This window comes from Durio zibethinus, chromosome 19 (assembly GCF_047325235.1).
Source record: "Durio zibethinus cultivar Kanyao isolate XHJ-2024 chromosome 19, ASM4732523v1, whole genome shotgun sequence".
NCBI classification, from domain to species: Eukaryota; Viridiplantae; Streptophyta; class Magnoliopsida; order Malvales; family Malvaceae; genus Durio; species Durio zibethinus.
The window spans coordinates 9,664,096-9,670,401 of NC_143180.1; the positions used below are offsets into that span (position 1 = coordinate 9,664,096).

Below are 6,306 nucleotides of genomic sequence, written 5' to 3' on the forward strand. Positions count from 1 at the left end.
TTGCCATTTTAGGCCAAAAACAAAAACAACCATCCTCAATAGTAGGCACATTCTTTATTTTCTATATGGACATTTGGCAATGACAAAGATAAGTTTGTACTAACCTTAGACCAAGATATTAACATTTTTTAAAAGGTTCAATTCTAGCATATTTAAGTGGCATCATCTTTCAAGGTCTTAATGACGTGTTGCCAGTCAAAAGGATTTTTAAAGCCACTGCAAATATATCACAAATGAGGGAAGGACAAGTGTTGCTTTCATAACCTTAGCAACAGCAACCATATCACAAATCTGCATTCTAAACTATTAATAATAAGACTAAAGTAATAATAAAAGTTAGGCTATAAAAAACAATGAAAAGCAAATAGACCCTAAATCTCATCTAATTCAAAACCAGCATTAGCATTATTTAGAATAGCCATTTGTCTTTGTAATTAGCTTTACCAAGAAAGCAACATTTAGAAGCTTAGAATAGGAAAAAACATAGAAATAGATTGAAAGTTTGCAACATACAAAATCATCGGAATGTCTGTGAACACACACATAAAAAATAGCGAGAAAGTGTCAACAAAACTTAAGATAATTTGTTACAAGATAATTTGCTACATCTTTAAACAAGGAAAAAAAAAAGATTACCAATTAAATAAAAGCTAGATTTGCTAAAAACTACCTTTCCTAATAACACGGACATCCAAAAAAGTAAGAAACATTTATGTTATGTTTGGATAAATATCAATAAAGGAAAGGAAAGGAAAGGAAAAAAAAGTTTTTTAAAGGAAAAGAAAGGATACATATACCCTTTGTTTGGATAATTAAGATTAATAAAGGAAAAGAAAGGAAAGGAATGTTAACAACCATTGTTTAGATAAAGAGTGGAAAAGAAGGAAATGATTCATTATAATAATTTTTTTCAATTATAACACTTCATTACTTGTGATTTTAGAGCACTCCTAGACCATAATATGTTTGTTATCTTATCTAGCCTCACAATTGCTACTATATCAGTGGTTTTTAATCAAGTGAAACAAAAAGATGGTTTATAAACATGCATTGATGGATTTGTTGGCCATTATCAAAATTTTAGCACATTATCACTCTGGCGATGTATTCATATAAAAGCTATTAAATATAAAAAAATGCAATCACATAAAAACATTACATATGAGTGAATTATATGTCTTTTTTGCACCAAACAAAAAGTAATAACATATCACCATATGGTTGTCCAACATAAATTTATTTTACTAAAATAAAAAATAAATATTTCCATCCTAAGAAAAATAAACTTATTTCAATGAATTAAAAACTTATGTAGCAAAGAAATCTTTGACATCTTTAATGACTAGTTGAACCAAACACCGACCTTTCAACAACCTCATTTCTTTTATACCATGGGCATCCAAGTACTGCTCTTACTTTCTCAAGATTATTAATAAAATATAGGTAATTAGTAGTGATTCGTTATGAGTCAATTCCCATCTCCTCCAATAGATTCCATATTTCACTTTTCTGAAATTCAATCAACACAAGTGTTGAGCTTTTCATAAATAGCATTTTCTACAATAAGTGCATTAGCAACCATTTCAAACCCCTCTCAAATAAGTTCACCGTCTTTGTCATCTTTTGATTTTTTAGCTCTTTTATTTGTTGAACTACTCGGAAGATCAAATGGATTCTTAGAACGAGCTCCAGGGGATGTCATGAGATCAATGTACTCTTTACCCAAAATATCATGATTCTCCAATGTTATCTCATTTTGAGAAATTAAATTATCAATATCATCAATGCTCTCTCTTAACTCATCATCAATTCTAGAAGATTGCTTTCTTCGTCTCATTTCTGCTGCAGTATCAGTATGTTCTCTAGTGGCTCGATCATTACCATAAAGAATCACCATCTTGTCATAATTTGGAATGGGTTTAGTCATCCACTCTTAGGCATGCGGATGTGCTTAAAAATTTATGTGTTATATTGTGAGAATATAAATAATAAAATGTAAAATAATGAATAAAACAATAATTAATTGATTTTAATAAAATTTACCTCAATCAATCTCTACCAAACTTTAGGCTCAGCACCCTATAATTTAGTAATTGGATTCCAAGAAAATCCATTCATTCCTTACTTGAACAAGTCATAACACTTTGAGAAATTTATTTTTATAGTCGTCCAACGATTTTTCATTTTTTCTTTCTCCATGTCTCTCTGAAAATTTTCTTTTAAATCAATGATTATATTATCATAGGCATGTTTAGTGAAAGTTCCATTTACCCTATTCCCCATAGTATATTGATTCAAAAATGCATCAACAAGAGCATCATCCATTGTTGGTGTCCATGTCAAAACATCATCCTTATTTGTCCCTTTATCACTTTCATTAGTTGTAATCACTTTTTTCTTTCTCGACATAATTAAATCTGCATAATAAAAGAAGAAACATGCAAAAAGTTATAATAACAATTAAATATAAATATTGAGAAATAAGTACTTTAATTGTTCAAATGAAATACGTTCATTTAATCAAAGAAATACATTTTTTCAATGACAATAAATCAAATATAAATTCAAAAAAATACAAAAATATTAATAACCATTCAATTTATATAATCTATCCACATAGCATTAGCTATAGAATCTCTTAATTGTTCTCCTCAAGCAGCATCTTCATTCTCAGTTCTAGGAGCACGATACTCTTGTTTAGTGGACCCAGTATTTAGTTCATAATCAACATCATCAATAAGAGCATCATCGGGATCTACTATTATTAAGTAATTATGTAAAATACAACAAGCTAAAATCATTATTTTCTGGGTTCTAACTCCATAAGTCGGTGCATTTGCACTTGCTATAATAGAAAATCTTTTTTTTAAGACATCGAATGCTCTTTCAATTGCATTACGCAAAGATGCATGCCTAAGATTGAATAATTCTTGATAATTTCTTGGCGGATTATTTGAATATTCTTTCAAATGATACCGTACTCCTTTATATGGTGCCATCATTCCTCTTCTCAATATAAATCTAGCATTAACAAGATAATATTTACCTATTCAAAATTGTAATCATATCACTATTTCGATCTCATAAGTAACTAAATTAAATATAATATATTGTATTCATTACCTTTTGGAATCATAAGCCTATTTTTTCTTGATAGTGCATCTTTCATAATTCTTGAGTCAGACGCAGTACCTTCCCATCCAGGTAATACATAGGTGAATTTTAAATCAAATAAACATGTGGCCAATACATTTTGTGTTGGGTACTCTTTTCTACCATGATATTTTAAAGCATCTAGATTTGATACCTTAACTCTAATATGTGTTCCATCAATAGCTCCTACACAATCCTAATATTGATTTTATATATTAATACTTATTGGATATAAAACACACTTGTGATTAAATTAAAGTAACTAATAATTTCTTACCTTAAAATATGGGTAGAATCTATTATTTCCAAGTATCTCAGTTGGAATATGTGAGCCATTTGGTTGTTTAAGGAATCTCTCCTCTAACTCTATTATAGCTCTTAAAACACGATGTAAATGGCGACTAGTTATTTCTCCTGAACGTCTAAACTAAAATTGTATCTCTCTATTTTTTGCATGATGAGATAATACATAAAGAGTTTTAGCAACTTGTTCTTCCACTATAACTCATCTTGTTGGTTCTAGACCACCATATTTTTTTAGTATTACACATAAATATAGAAAAGCTTTAGGTCACATTCTCACAATATCTTTACCTTTCTCACCACCAACAATTTGACTCATTATTTCATCTCTGACCCGATCTCTTTCTAAACTCATACAATGATTAATAACTTCTCTTTGTGATCATTTTTTATGTATAAACCAATAAATAGCTAAACACATAATGTAGACAACTGCCCTTCGATGACTTTTTCTCCAAAAATACTCAATCATTGTCTCATTTCTTTGTTTATCCATCTATACAGCAAAATATTAACAATAATTATTATTATCATAAAAATAAATACACTAACACTTGTATGAAAGAAAATAATATTAAAACAAAATTAAATTAGAGAATTTTGAGACATGAGGCATTTAACAATAAATCATATATACTACTAATAATAATACTAATATTTATCAATTACTCACATATATTAATTATTATAATACTAATATTTACCAATTAAGTTTGTGTGGAAAGCGTACTAATATGTTTATAATCATAGCCAAGTTAATTGTGTTTCAATGAAACATCTCTCTTTTCCAACTCTTTTTTCTATAATATCCTAAAATTGCCAACATCTTAAACTATAATATATCACATATAAAAATAAAAAATTTTGAGTTAGTTTGACATCTCATAAACTTAAAAAATATGTCTATTCATATTTAATCATTCATCAAGATCAAATCACCAAAAAATTATAAAAAAATTTTATATTGGAAGAGACATGTGAAACTTACTTGAAAAAAGAGATGACTTTGAAAAAATTACAAGAAGATTGTGATGTAGTTAGGTTTTTTTTTTTACTAGGCTTTTAGTATTAATAAAAAGTTGGATATAATAGTCTTTTTACAATAATAAATTTTATTTAGTTTTCCTTTCCTTAGCTCTTTCCCCAAATTGGGGTATTAACAAAGTGAAGACTATAGGGGAAACCAAGGGCTATTAAGTTTCCACCTCTTTTCGTTCCTTTAAATTAAAAATTTATTCAAACAAAGGAAAGGTTTTTTTTGTTTCCATTACTTTTTTTTTATTTTCCTTTCCTTCCCCTCAATCCAAACGTACTGTTAGATTTTTAACGAAAATACTATTAATTTCAATCAAATGTAAAGTTGAACGCTGCAAAAAAGAACTATCTTTATCTTGTAAGCAAAATTACCATAAAAACAACCAAAATATCAGACAAGAACAATATAACGAACAAAACATCTTCCCAAATTACAATCAGATCCACTTTTATTAATTGGATTTTACCCACCAAAAAATGAGATAGGGAAAAGGTCAAAGAAAACAACCCCCCTTCACACCTACTGTCCAAATTTCAAGCAAGTTTCCTTTTTTTTTTTATGTAATGTCAAACTAAATTTATCCAAAAATAAACTTTCCCATTGGAATAAATAAAGATACAATTAACAATGAAACAAAGCAAAAGCATATATTTTTCAAATTTCAAACATTACCAATCAAAAGAAAAAATAAAATACAAAAGAACAAACCTAAAGAGAAAAGAAAAACTCTAATACTTAGTTGAGATTTTCAAGCTTAGTGTCTTTACACTGTTGGGAATAGTGACTCAAATCCCATAAGAGATTTGTTTGGGATTGGTTAATTATTGCTTGATGGACAAGAAGACACGCAGAAGAAGAATTCTAAGAGAAAAAAAATTTTTAATAAACAAGTTTGTATGCTTATAAATAAATTAAGTTTGTATAAAATTAGGTATGAAAAAAAGATGTAAGAAAGCTGTAGGGTTTTATGGGATAGATGCCCCATAAAACTATTAGAGATTTACATCTTATTAGTGTGAATGTTTGTATCTTTTTTAGTGGACTAAACTAATAGGGTCTACATAGGTATGGTGCATGTAAGTAGACTAAAAAGGACTGAGAGGATCCATATAGATAGTGCATTGATGTACATGAATATTTTTTTTTAGGTTGAGAATACTCCATAAGACTAAAAAAGATTGAGAGAGTCTATGGGTATTAATTGTGAGAGGTTGTTTTGATGTTTTGATGTAGTTCTCTACAACTAGTGAATCTTTTTTCTTATTTGTAGATGTAGGTCAAGTAGGCTAAACTACATTAAATTGATATCTCTTACATGATTGATTAATTATTTGATTATGCTTTCGCTAGCTTGATTGATTGAGGTCTTTTGGCCTAATAAGTGGTATCAAAGTATGGTTCAAGGTATGAAAAGAGGTAAGCCTAGAGGAGTCAATTCAAAATAAGAGTTTGAGTTCATGTTTTAAAGATTAAAGATCAATTTGTGTGAAGTATGAAGACACATAAGAGAAGATGATTGTGAGACTTCAATTATAGGTAGAGCCAAGCATGTATATTATAAAGATTGATTATTGATGGAATTTGAGTCAAGGTAGAGATTATAGGGAATAGTGACTTAAATTCAATAACAGATTTGTTTGAAATTGACTAGATATTGCTTAATAGATAAGAAGATTTACAGAAGAAGAATTCTAAGAGAAGAAAGATTTTTAATAGGTAAGTTTAACTTATAAAAGAAGAATTCTAAGAGTAAAGGGATTCTTAATAGGCAAGTTTGTATGCTTATAAATATGTAAAATCTCTATAAGATTAGG

General features: G+C 28.4%; 1 pseudogene; it reads right to left on the bottom strand.

The window, feature by feature from the left end:
- Positions 1 to 1,335: 1,335 nt before the first annotated feature.
- LOC149513433 (L10-interacting MYB domain-containing protein-like) lies at positions 1,336 to 2,409 on the bottom strand (annotated as a pseudogene).
- Between the last annotated feature and the right edge of the window lie 3,897 nt (positions 2,410 to 6,306).